General features: G+C 39.6%; 1 protein-coding gene across 3 annotated transcripts in view; it reads right to left on the bottom strand.

The window, feature by feature from the left end:
- DNAH11 (dynein axonemal heavy chain 11) overlaps positions 1-14,248 on the bottom strand; it is a 138,057-nt gene that overhangs the window by 64,605 nt on the left and 59,204 nt on the right. The window contains exon 1 of one of the 3 annotated variants that reach the window (XM_072925595.1): positions 7,102-11,736. The exons of 1 other annotated variant lie outside the window; for it this stretch is intronic. The gene's annotated coding sequence lies outside the window, so the exon portion shown is untranslated. Of the gene's footprint in view, positions 1-7,101; positions 11,737-14,248 lie in introns of those variants that run through there. One more of the 3 variants, XM_072925598.1, reaches the window with a different exon arrangement.

The raw sequence follows: 14,248 nt of genomic DNA, 5'->3' as shown, positions 1-14,248 counted from the left end.
AAAACTCTTCTTCAATCTACCCGAAATATAATGCGGTCAGCATGTAAAAAAGCAAAATGAGCCTTCCCCAGCTGTTTTGCATATCAATTAATTAATTTTGCACTGGCATTCATCAAGTCTTCATCACCACAGAAGCTCAGTATTTCAACATACTTTATTATTTTTTAATAAACATTCCTAAAAACTAGGAACAGAGATTAAACCATACTGCTACATGCAGAGTTCATATACTATGGATTTTCTACTTCACCTCTGTAACTCCTGTCGAAGAAAAATCCTCTGTAGGTTAAAGAAATACAGTAGAGTGGTTAATCACAGTGGTGCTCACACACTTCACATATCATCAAATTCCTGTTTGGAGTGAAGTGCATTTTTGCCATCAACTTTAGCTTGAACAGAACTGGACACCACAATTTATATTTCCAAAGTTGTACCACCCCTGCTTATCTGTGCTTCCGAAACATAGACTGACAAACTGTAATAAGGGCAGGATTCAGACCACTGTGGAGTTCTCTCCCTAAAGCTGAGCCTCTAGATACCATAAGATGTCAGAAAATCAGCAATATTCCTGTGTTAAAATTACCTTTTATCAACTTAAAGGGGTATTAAGCAGAAAAGTAGCATGACTTTATGGAATTCAGATTCACTCCCAGCTGTGACAGTGGAGGCTCTTCCCTATGTGCCAGCCAGGCATCCAACCACCAACTACAACTCCAGCTGCAGGCGAATCTCAGCACACTGCAGGAGGGACCCCAGAGCACTATTGTGGCCCTGTGGTGGGTCCCGCACAGCACCACGTGGGGCTTCTCTCTGATCGCTGAGACCAAAATCCAGCTGAGGCCGGAAATTTCTCTTCACATGCTACATAAAAATCAAAACAGGCCAGGCACATTTAAAACAGCTCCAGATGGTCATTAAATGAGGAAAATGAAGAGATAAAATGCCTGTCTTTATTCATCTCTGACAGCAAGAAGAGAGGTTCAGGATCAAAGTTCAAAGGTCTATTTTCTAAATTTGTTGAAAACTGAACTAGCAAATGTAAGGCATCAGTCCAGTTCTTTGAATTAGAGTATACTTTCCCAGGATAAACAAGAAATAGGAAATCTCCAGAATTAATTTTTATTTGCTTCAAGCTACCCTATCCACATATACTTATAGAATAAATTCATATATGTGTCTAAGCAAGAGTACTGTATACAAAATTAAAAGGGAAATACTAAGAAAACACATTTAACTCCATCACTGTAACTAACTTTCATTTTGTCCTCTATGACTTCTAACACACTTAAACTTTATCATTTGTGGAGTCACATCTCCCTCATTTTAATGATTATTTATTGCATTCTCTACAAGACAAACCCAGTTCAATTAATCAAGGGAAGCCTAAAAATCAATTAATATGTATTAAATGAGCTACACCAACTCTTAGGAAAGTCACACATAATTTACCAAAGCATTGTCAATAATGCTTAGGGAACTTTGGGAAAATTGCTCATGAGTGGCTGTTGATGCAGTCAAATGTTTTAAGCCTACATCATTAATATTACAATCAGGTTGATGCAGAAAGGCTTGCCATTTTTCTCAGTAAGAAAACTCATTATTTTCTTGTGCCTTTGCAGAGCTAGTTTAGAAGAATACTTATTTAACCTATAAGCAGAAAAACAGAAATTAAAGCAAGAACTAAATAAAGAATGATTTGCATTTAGGGAAAGCAGAGGCAAATTGTTTTACAAAAAGGAAAAACCAGAACATCATTAGCGGAAGCAAAGTAGCACAAATTCATCTTTTAAAAAATCATTTGTAAAAGCAAGGCTAGTCAGCAGGAATAGACATTTTATGCAGATTTGAGCAGCATTTAGCTTTCAACTGAAAAGTGTTTCACCCTTTTCTCCTTTTTTCATTGTTTGCGACACATACGCACCCTGCAGTAGAGCTCTTCCCAGTGAAAGACAACCTCCTTACACATGATCCTTATGAGAGGTCTCTACTCAGCAGCCCTGAAAAGCCCTCTAACAACAGTTTCATTTGTAAATCAGTGAGGGACGGAGTGGGTTCCGGTAGAGCTGGAAGTGGCCCGAGACAACTTGTCTCAATGGGGCAAAATAACTATTGTTATCGAGCTTAACAAAATGGCACAGCATGGGAGACACGCCGAGCCAGAGAGCAGCTGGTTGTAATTCACACTGGTTTTCAGAAAACACTAATCGTTCCCGAACAGACCTCTTTGAGGATTGGTCTTCCCTGCATTTTCAATTTGTCACTTTCTCTTATGATAAGGTCAGCGGTGACAGCACTTCCTGACATTAACAGCTGTGGCTTTTAAAAGGGTCATTGTGGAACTACTAATTGCAGTAATTTCATTAGCATAAATTATTTATTCTGCCATTCATTTATCTCCAGGATTTTTTTTTTTTAATACTACATTGTACTTTTCAATATATGCTCATTCAGGGTTGTAGGCAAAGGAAATTATTACTGCTAATTTAGCCTTCTTTATGGGGGGAAAAAAAAGCAAACAAAAAAGAGTTGATACAGTAACAAAATTTGATTTAACATCAGTTCACTAGAAAACTTAAAGTAGCTTGAAGCCAAAAATGAAGATTAGGCTGGTACAAATCAAAACCATTCATCAGTGCTGAAGAGCAAGCATTAAACCTATATACATTTTAAAAGAAAATACGAGAGTGAAGTAGGTTCATTCTTATAGAATCTCTCTACTCTAGGGCTTGGCTGATTGACTTTAAACATAAAAAAAGAACCCCAAGGCAAGTTACGAGTAGTTTTTACAGGAATTTTGCCTGCATCCTCCCTCTACCTTTTCTCAGGATGTAAAATAGTCATTACTATCAAATATATAAATCTTAACCCTTTGTGGTTACGTTAAGCTAGCTGAAACATGCCAAGTAAAGAACAAAAAAGGCCAATGTCACTGAAAATTAACACATGTTGCAGGCAATTATCAAAACTGAGGAAAAAAAGCCAAGTCAATGTTTGCTAGAATGAAAAGGTAACTGGGAAGTGTGAGTGGGTGGACAGGGGGAGTTTTACAGGCAAGGAGAGAAAACAAAATATTAATCCAGGTGGCTTCTTTGCCACACTGAACGTTGTAGAGTACTTTAGAGTATGATGAACTAAGAGCATAATGAATTTATCCTTGGTATGCTTAACGGTGAGTCCTGTTTGGTGCTAAGCAGCATAAAAGACAGAAATAATAAAATACTCAAAGATCATAGAGATGCACACAGTTGTTATTTTCAAAGATGTGAATTAAAGAATCGTGATCCTTTTATTCTGCACTGAGTGATATGTGACACCAGATGAAAGCAAGAAAGGGGAGGTGTCTGTCATGCTGAATTTGGACACAGATTATTTTAAAATACTGTATATTGTGTCTTATATCAAATGAGGTATAAAAGCACCTTTGTAAGTTCATGAAGCTCAGTACATGGATTTCAGAACTGCTACACTCTGTTCTTTTCTTGTGCTCTTTTAAAATGAAGCTTAGCAATTTCAGTATGAAACAGAAGAGGGCTCCTCTCCCTCTCCTCTCCTCTCCTCTCCTCTCCTCTCCTCTCCTCTCCTCTCCTCTCCTCTCCTCTCCTCTCCTCTCCTCTCCTCTCCTCTCCTCTCCTCTCCTCTCCTCTCCTCTCCTCTCCTCTCCTCTCCTCTCCTCTCCTCTCCTCTCCTCTCCTCTCCTCTCCTCTCCTCTCCTCTCCTCTCCTCTCCTCTCCTCTCCTCTCCTCTCCTCTCCTCTCCTCTCCTCTCCTCTCCTCTCCTCTCCTCTCCTCTCCTCTCCTCTCCTCTCCTCTCCTCTCCTCTCCTCTCCTCTCCTCTCCTCTCCTCTCCTCTCCTCTCCTCTCCTCTCCTCTCCTCTCCTCTCCTCTCCTCTCCTCTCCTCTCCTCTCCTCTCCTCTCCTCTCCTCTCCTCTCCTCTCCTCTCCTCTCCTCTCCTCTCCTCTCCTCTCCTCTCCTCTCCTCTCCTCTCCTCTCCTCTCCTCTCCTCTCCTCTCCTCTCCTCTCCTCTCCTCTCCTCTCCTCTCCTCTCCTCTCCTCTCCTCTCCTCTCCTCTCCTCTCCTCTCCTCTCCTCTCCTCTCCTCTCCTCTCCTCTCCTCTCCTCTCCTCTCCTCTCCTCTCCTCTCCTCTCCTCTCCTCTCCTCTCCTCTCTCCTCCTCTCTCCCAAGAAATCAAAGACATCAGAATCGATTAAATTTCTGATACTTTCCATTTCCCTTCAAATACCTCTGAACTCACTGTTTCTTGTCCTTAGCCCACACATTGGCCCACGTCCTTCCAGGTGAAAAGGGTCTTGCAATGCCTGCTTTCAACAGGCACCACGATTAGGAGGGATCACTGTTCTCTCTGTTCAGACACTTCCACACAGGGTAAAATGCATGTTCACAGCAGCATGCTCAGGCATGTTCTTCATAGATCATACTGACAGGGCAACTCACCATCTCCCTGCTGAGCTCAACATAAACCACTTCTTTCCCTGGATAAACTGTATCTTCCAGAAGGGTAATTGTTTTTTGAAAACAAAGAGATAGAGGGAAAAAAACCCCCAAACTAAACCTCCTGAAACTTTCTTCAAAGTCCCCATAATCACTGGGAGCTTTTTATGGTTTTCCTTCACCATTTAAATTCAGAAATTGTCCATTTTTTATTAAAACAATATAAAAATGATGCCATATTTGTATTGAACTTTTAAGAGAAAAAAACCCACCAGCTTAACTTCAAGATACCATAATTAAAATTAATCTGCACTATTATTATACAGAATTAAACAAAAAATTCTTTATCAACTACTATTGCTCAATTTTTTTGAAAGTGTGAAAAAGACAAGTAGGAGCTAAGTGTCAATTATGCCAAAATATTCACTCAGTAGCAGACCTTCCACTCTTGATCAATGATAAAGAACAACATGAGCCAGATACAGGTGAGCACTAGCTAACAAGATTTCTGTGCTAAGAACAAACAATGAACTTTCCTGAAGTATCTAAAATGGAGCAAGCAAAATGACACATTAACACACCAGCACTAGAGAGAAGGAAGGGACATCACCCCCTATAAATCTTCAATGCAGATGGAATGGCAGACTCTGAGATTCCCTCTTCTTCAGGGTGGTCTTTTTCCACTCAGCCCCTCTCATTCTTTTGACATCCTAATACATCTTTGCAATTGTTCTATTGCCCCTCCCTTTACTAACTTGGTTGTTCTCCCTTGACTTTCCTTTTGCTCCTCCTCAGACCCTTTGCTTTGCACCTCTCCTACCATACTGGCTCAGTTTTGGTTTTTTTCCTGTCTCCCCTTCTCTCCCCACCCATAGCACTGACATAGGTCCTCTGTTATCTCAATGCCTCTGTTCTGACTACACTTTCCCCATCACTTTAAAACCTTTGCCTTGCCTCATCCTATTATTTTTTGCATTCTGCTCTTTGTTTTTTGGTCTTTCTATCGGCTGCACATGAATCATGCACCCAGTACTGCTTTATGTACATTGATGACACAAACCCCTTAATTCCCTGTCAATAAAGTGTCATGCTATTCTGTTAGTTGACATTTATTTCTCTTGCTGGGAAGCAAACAGGAAAGATACTTACCAGGAGCAGTTAACACCATTGTGAAAGAAGAAACTCATTAACAGTTGCTAGCATCAGAGAAATTTTTATTAATTATCTAACAAGAAAAGGATTATTGAGGAACATAATGCTTAAATTAAAAAAAAAAACAAAACAAAACTCTTTTCTTCCTGCAATCATATCTGTTTCTTTCAAAGAAGGAGTTAGCATCACATTAAAATGAATGCAATTGGATATCCCTCCCCAGCTCACCAAACAACAAATAACTATCCTGATGACACTAGAAGTCTGTTAAAGCAGGAGCAGCTGATGGCACATACAAATGCCAGGTTTATTTGCAAGCATCTCTCCTCCCCCGCAGTCCTACAGGAGGCATCCGTGCGCCGCCGGAGCGGCAGCCGGGAGCGCGGAGCGGGGGGTCCCGCAGCCCCGCTCCCCGCACGGCCCCGGGCACGGGGAGCGCCCGCCGGTCCCTGGAAGCAGCACCACACATCCCTTGCCCTCCCCTTCACCTTCATTTCACGACTACTGCTGTGTTTTGTATGCGTCTGAATGGAGGGTAAACACTGCAAATGCGGAGTTGCCTGGTGCAGCTCTCAACTAAATCTCAACTAAAACTCTCAACTCAACTCAACTAAAAACCCGACGGCACCTCTTTGGGAATTCCTGAACTCCTCAGCCTTACCTGATTAAAACCCCCCTATGCAAATAAATGGTCTCAAATATAACAGCACTCCCAGAATGAAAGTTCTGCAATGGTAATCTCTGAAGGAGAGTAAGCATTTTCCAGGTCTACATGAATAACTCCAGCAGTCTCATTGCCAGCATGGAAGTTGCTGCATGTTGCCCTGTGCTGGGAAGGATATCAGAGGCAGCTTGCTAAAACTCTTAGAAGAATCTGAATATATTCCTTTCCGCTGAAGAGAAACTCACTAATGCATGAGGTTTGTTTGGCTTTTTTTTTTTTTTTTTGAAAACAAACATGTCACAATCTGCATCAATAGAACAGACTAATTGCCCAGATATTAAAGTGCTAAATGCATTTGCCGTGTGATGCCGTGGATTGCCTTTCCAGGTGAAACTTCTACCTGCCTAATTTCTGAATACATGGAGAAGTCATTAGTCCACCTGGACTGGGCACAGCAATATTTCAGCCTTACTTGCTACGGCTCTAGTGAATATATTTAACTGCATTGGAAATGGTTAAACGAACTCTGTATCTATAAGATCCTAAAAAGTCTTGAATGGAAGGATTCTGCAAAGGCAGTGTTATGAATTATGTGCTTCTCTTCCCCTCACTTCTCTGCCTATGCTAGACAGCTCCTTGAAATCCCCTGAAGGAATCAGGCAGTGACATACCATTAAAATTCAACTTTTACCAGGGGTGAACTTGAACAACACCAAAAGCAATAAGCATGCATCAAGAAGTAAAAAGAGCATTGTTTTTTCCCCAGCTTATTCAGTTATTGATCTTTCAGTGATCTCCATTGCTTTCTTAAGAAACTGATGAGCTTGAAACTGTACCTCGACCCCCTCAGCTTCCTCAATGAACCTCCTGCTGCTGAAGGGAAGGGCTTCCCATGGCCACTCAGGAAGCCAGTCAATAGCAGGGCAGTTAACTATGGTTGGGAAATTCCCAGCTCATGGTCACAGCATGGCACTGACGGCACAGGAACACAGGACAATCTGCAGAGAGGAGGGAGGGAAGAAGGAGAGAAAAGAATCACAGGGCAAAGAGAGGCGTGCAATGAACCATGGTCCAGCACCAGCCAGTACACAGCTGAGACTCCAAGCCAAAATTGGCAGCCAATAAACTTTGTCAGCAAACTTGGGCAATTAGGTTTTGCTCCTTTTCTCTTGTACAAACATGGCACTTTTGCAGCTTCCTTCTGCTCTTTCCATGTTGGTATCAGTTTCTCAGTTTGACAGCTATAAAGATAAGGCAGGTGCAGGACCTGGCTGGCATGCAGAGAGCCAGAAGTGCACCTTCAGCTGGTCATGGTGACAGAAACTCTGTAATTGAGTAATTGAGTTTCTAATTCTATTCAAGCCTCTTTTTGTGCAGGAAGAAAAGGAGATTTGGATCTTAGCTTGCATGGGAATTTTAAGGGATCATTCTTAATAAAAGTGGAAAGAGATGTACAAAAGGGTAGGCCAAAATATTCAAGGGAAAATAAGTGTGACTGGGTCTTGATATCACCAGGTCTACACAAAGCAGCTCATATTTGAGAAGGAAGGGTTATTCTAGTTCTCAGATGATTCTGTGTACCTACTTACTGCAGTTAGCACATGCTTTGGCCATTGTATATGCTCTTGGTTAATTGGTAAAATGACAGACATCAGGCTGTTAAGACAGGAGTGGAGCTTCTTACTAAAGGAGCTGTTTTTATTGTACAGGGCCTCTCAAACCATATGTCACTGATGTTGTTAATTCCAACAGAAAACATCCAAAAGGTTTCAGAAGGGTTTATAACTTGTCCAACAGCCACAAGGGCCAGGAGAGCCCAGTCAGGCATGCCAGGGAACTGGCAAGTTTATTCTTCCTTTAGGCTAATTGGGAATTGACATTCCTAGAAGAGAAAACCAGATAAGGAAGAAGAGCAGAAAATTGAAAGAAAATAAGTAAAAAACAGAAGCAATGAAAGGAAGAGGTTGACCTAGCTCAATACTTCACTGAGTTTTAAAGCAGTCAGAAGAGATAAAGTGATGAAGAGATAGTAACAACAGGAAATGGTTCAATGGTATCTGGAAAGAAGAAAAAATGGAAGATGGAAAAGAATGGCCACTATCTCATAGTTTGTAAAAATACAAATACAAATCTGCACTAGAAAACACAAGACAGGAATTTATGCAAATAACCTAGATAGTAGAACCAGGTCAAACAAAGAATACCCAGGCTGTCCAGGAATGTTGGGCTTAAGGTACAGAAGAAATCATCTACTTTGGCTGTTTGAAGAGGCAAATGGCAGAAATGCTCATGTAGAATTCCAGCCAAGAGGTGAGAATTATACTGAAACTGTACAAAGACACAGAAAGACCTTGGAATTTACTGCTGATGATAAAGATCAGCACACACAGAAGAAACAATCAAAAAGATACAAGAATAAATGGTCTCTACCACAAAACTCTGAATCAGAGAAGAAGAGAAAATGTAGGGGAAGAATCTGCTAGTCTTTCACGACTCTTGAACATTGAGTTTTCTGAATTTGGTTCTTGGTTACATTACGTATCCTTCAGTTAGATGTTTCTCCCCCATGTCACCTCATTTTCTGAAAAAATTCTATGCTCAGTTGTAGTACCAAGACTCACAGTGAGCAGCATTGAAACTCAGGGAACCTAATTTTCTCTTCTTTATTCCTCTAGTGGCCGCCTTCTCAGACCTGCACACCATCCCTGCTATGGCAGCAGCAGCAATGGAGAGGCTGGAGAGATCTGTCCCTGCTTTGATGTGCTGCTCCAAGTGCTCTTGCTGTAGCAGTAGTGCCAAACTGAATCTATCACACCTCCAAAGCTGCAAACCATACACAGACTTGCTTGAAGTTTCATCTGCTACACCCTCCTACGCTCCTCACACTGCTCATATTTGGACTTAACTCTCTAAGTACTGGACTGCAAGAAGAGTTCAAATCAAAGTCTTGAGCTGTTTGCAAAAAAAAAAAAAAAATCAGAATTTAGTGTTTTCTTTAGTCTTATATCCTAAGTAATATTTTAATCTCCTTAAATATTGAAAAATTGTTTGTACTGAATGATTACTGTTTATATCAATCTTACACTGAACTTTAGGGGAAAGGATGCTTTCCCTATCCCATGTAATTTGTTAGGAGTGGTTTAGAATAATTACATATATATATAAGGAGCTGCATTAGTTTGTATGAACTGCAGACCCCTGAGAAGGCAGTAGTGGGCTTTTAAGATTGTTTACTTTAAACCTTACTCTAGCATCTAAATTCTAGATTTACTAAGTGATACCCAAAACTCCTCTGTTCTCTCCTGGCCCCTGGCAGATTCAAATGGGTAAATACAATTTTACAAGTACAGGTTTACAAAGTAGTAGGTAAGAATTTAATTAAACTGTTACAAAGGCTAAGAAGAGAGAAAGTAGATGAATTCTGCAAAACTGGATTCTAGAAACCTTACAGGGAATAAAGAGAAATTGTCAAATCCAATAAAAATGTATTAATAGGTAAAATTAATTACTTACACAAAAACTTCATAGGTTATTGTGACAGGATGAAGTGTAGAAAAACAATTTCTTAATCATTTAATAAATTACTTCTTGGAATATCTGGCCCTAGAGCTCAAACTGTGACATACTATTCAAAATTTCCATTATTTTTTCTTAAAACACATAGCTAAGAGATTTTTACTGTACTGTATTGTTAGGCAGGAAATTCCAGCACAGCCCTGGATATAATATAATACCCTGATTAGATAATTATCTATTTGTTAATGACTTTTTGTGAACAAAAATATAGGATACAGCATATACTTGAAAAGGTAATCACAGAAAGAAAGTAACTAGATCCTGACCACAGCATAACCCTTTCTCCTTTAGCTTTAGTGAAGTTTGGCGAATTAACACCAGGCATAGATTTGATATGGCATGTTTTCAGGGTTCATTTGCATTCTCCCCAGTGAATTCCCTATACTACAAAGGACCTTGTGCACTGCTTGCTTCGCACACAGAATAATGAAGATGCCATGTGATCTGCTAGCAAGAGAGCTGTGAAGAAAATTGAGTAATTATTACTGACTATATTTTGCACAATCTTTGCATAAGCAAGAAGGTCTTATTTTGAAAACATTTATCTTTTGTCTAAGCCATACATCACAGTTTAATTTGACAGAGGGAAAAAAACCCAAAGAACAAGAAACTCTCCATGTAAAAAAATTGAGAATGTCTTGCAGGACAACCAGGATATAAATATCTCAATGAAGGCATTTCATCTAGAAAAATGTAGTAAGTTCTTGAAGATAGACACATCCCTTTCTTTGAGGATTTTTGAGATTTAAACACATAATGGAGTAATGAAGACTATCACTGTGAATAAAAGCACCATTATCTTGTGACATCAGTATCAACTTCCATGTAGCATTCACCGCTCCCAAGAACACAACCCCCCTGTTTTCTCAAGTGTCCATTTGAGCCTCACATGTCACTCTCACTACAGATGTGCATCCTGCACTGTATTTTTTGGCTCAGCCTCCTCCTGCTCATCTCAAATATGCAGGCCCTCTAGGTTCACTAAGTGCTTTGAACAGAGCAAGACAGAAAAGTAAACAGCACCTTGGCACATACTTGGCCACTGGTCTGTTAGTGCACTCTCATGGTTTTCCCATATGAAACTAAGCAGTGCTGTGGTAGGAATCAAGAGCTGCACGGACCAGGAATTAGTCCTGACCAGCTCTATGCCACCACCACCATTTTGTGAACAGAGCATGGGAAAAGCTAAGCCATATGGATACCAGCCTTTTCATCCTACTAGTCCTCAGGACCACAAAATGCCCTTCATAATTTTATTAATACAGATGTATCCTTAAAAGTCAGCTCTCTGAGTGCTCAAGAAGAGACGGCTGACATCCAAATCAGAAAAGCCTGGAGCTATTCATACAGAAACAGGAACTCTGTAAGAGCCTGCCAACAGAAGAAACAGATGTTTTCTGTGCTACAGAACTTGGAAATCCTCAATAGCTACTCCCCACTGAATCAAACAAAACAAACAACAAAAAATAAACCCAAACCAAAATCCAAAGCAAATCTGGGGTCAGTATTAGTTTAACATAGAACCATAAACCCTAAAAACATAGTTCTTGTTGGCTGGGATTTAAGCACTCAAGCGGATAGATGTGTATTTATGCCCTCAAAGGAAAAGCTATGACAGCTGGCCAAAACTGAGCTCTGATGGGGCTTCACAAGTTCCTCTCAGATTCACAGATAAAAATAGGCGTTCTGTCAGTAGCAAGACAAACCACAAGGAAAAGGCTAACGAGGATTTGGAAATGAAAGACAATAATTGAAAAGCAATCATAAAAATACGGACAAATTGCCGATGGCAATGCGGGTCACCTACTCTGCCTATGTTTGACTTTAATTCTGCTTGAAGCATGAACTTACTGTACTCCTAAATTCCACAGGAAATGGGAGCCAGCTAAATCCTGACAGCACTATAGGAGACCATTCTAAGGATATGATGACTGAAGTAGTCATACCAAGTTGGAAGAAAACTTGAGGAATGGCATTCCTCTAAAACTACAAGATTTAGTTCTTAATGCTGAGTCGTCACAAAAGCCACTGAGGGACTGTAAACTTTACATGAGGAAAACACACTGTGAAGAAACTTGCTCAAGGACTGAGGAGCAAGTATTTGAAATACCCATCAGCAGCTCATGGAGAAAACTGGCTGCACATGGACTGAATAACAGAGATTCAGTTCAAAAGAAAAATCATTTGATATGTCTGACTTTGGAATATATAGTAATGTTTACAAACACTGAGGAGACTGAAGTGAGAACCTGGAAAACATGCAAAGATGAAATGCTGCAGAGTATACTTACTGCAAAGAGTCCATTTGAAGGTATGCCTGTGTAGGGCATGAGGGCTGCCAGGCATTTAGACATGGTGTTCACATCTTTGGGGAAAAGCTGAAGAGTTACCATGACCAATAAAGTAAAGCAAAGTAAAGTACAGCAAAATAAAATCAGATGGAGCTCCAGAGACAGCAAGACTGACTGAGCTCATCATATTTATGCTTTTGAAAAATAATAGCTTCTTTTGGCCTTTACTTTTCCAAGAAATTTTGGTGATGTGAAGAGTATTTAAGAGTGATTACTGCACAGAGATTTGGGATATTGAAAAAAGTCTGGAACCCAAGTAAACCACTGAGCTTCAGAAATGCCTCATCTTGTGTGTGCCTTAGACCCATCAGCACATTAACATCTACAGTGTTCATCAACTTTGTTTCCCTGAGCATCATTCTTCCCCTATAATTTATTTCATAATTTGCTATGAAAGTTTTTGAAATTCTCAGGTGTCTATCACAACCCTTCAGTTGTGGATCCATACTTTATAATGGTGCAACCCATTGTCTTCACCTGACATACTTTCAACTCAAATTTGCCCCTACATGGTGCGTTCTCAGTACATTGACAGCAGAATTGATTGCAATGTCCAGATTGAAAACAAGCAAAACAAAACCAACACAAAACCAAAGAGATTCAAAAAATAGCACTGTGTAGTTTTGGTTCCTGAGCTACTGATTCCTCAGCATAAACAGAACTGAAGGATGTAATATTATAAGGGAGCTCAAGGGAAAATGTGGCTTAATGTAGGATGTTGATTTTTCTGAAATTAAACGGAAAAATGAGACTGTATCACTTCATTGAGCTTTAACATTATTAAACTGTCTGAATTTACCCTTTTGTTCTCTTCCACATTATATTAGTCTTTTAGTCTTCAAATCTAGGGAAATGAGGAGGTGAGAGGTCACCCTGCACTAACTAAAATTTCATATAGATATCTAGCAGTGTGTTAACTCATGAAATTTATGTCTCCTTCAGTATTATAATGTCACTGCTTTGCTTCCCTGCAACATGAATAGGTATCTCTTGTTCTTGCCTCCAGAAGTGCTAATTTGCACAGTAGGGGACTGATGAAATTGTTGCAAGGTAAAAGGAGTTTCAAAGCTGGCTTTCAGAAAGCCCTTAAAAAAAAGAAGAGAAAAAAAAAAAAAAAGAAAAAGAAAGAAAAGAAAAGAAATTACTTTGGGAATAAGGAAAACATAAAGAGTAAAAATGTGAAAAGAGAAAATGAAGAGAGATATTAGAAATAATTTTTCCCCATCCTTTCTTAAAAAAATATACAAATGCAATAGTAATGAAACAGAGACAAAAAGCACAGTCAGAAAGAAAAATGCAGAAGGTAAGCACCATTATTGACCATGTCACTGAAGTCTGTAAAACAGAAAATTATACAGAATATGTCACACTAGATTGTATAAAAGTCTCCATTGGCTTTTAAACTGCAAAATAAATTTCTGGAATGAAGAAGTTATGTCAACAAAATTAGTTAGGAGGGAACTTCAGCAAAACTTAAACAGGACTGGAAAAAGATAAGAAGGAGGGGGGGGGGAGAGAAAGTGGTATGTTATAAAATATAAGAACTTGCTAAAAACTCATAGTCAAATCAGAATGCTCTTTAGAACAGTGGTGGTTAAAAACCTCAGAAAATTGAGAAACAAAGCCTACAAAGAGATCACCGTAGAATAATCTGCTATAGGAAGGCTCTTCCAATCCCCAGTCAAGCAGATTATTTTAATACAGTAAATATCAGGCATATACCCCTTTCAAAGCATTCTCATTCTTAAGGGTTAATGGTTTTCAGGCTTCTCATTTTCTTATCAGCTACACAGATGTTTCAGATGATGAGTGAATTGAAGCCTACCTAACTTGAAAGTTCCTAAAGGTGCCACTGCAAAACCAGTTTTCCCAGCTACTGATTTCCAGCTCTTGGGAGAGAACTACAATTTTCCTCCAAAGCACTGTCTCTAAAACAGAGTTTAGGAGAGACACTTGTTGCAATTATGGTATCATGTTCTGTGTATTGCTAAACAGTTTTAAATCTGAAAACACCTACGTGTATACTTTTATTTTTCTAGTACTATATGGCATAAGA

The sequence above is a fragment of the Taeniopygia guttata genome, chromosome 2 (assembly GCF_048771995.1).
Source record: "Taeniopygia guttata chromosome 2, bTaeGut7.mat, whole genome shotgun sequence".
NCBI classification, from domain to species: Eukaryota; Metazoa; Chordata; class Aves; order Passeriformes; family Estrildidae; genus Taeniopygia; species Taeniopygia guttata.
Note: the sequence above shows the minus strand (reverse complement) of the source record. Positions and strands in the feature narration are given on the sequence as shown.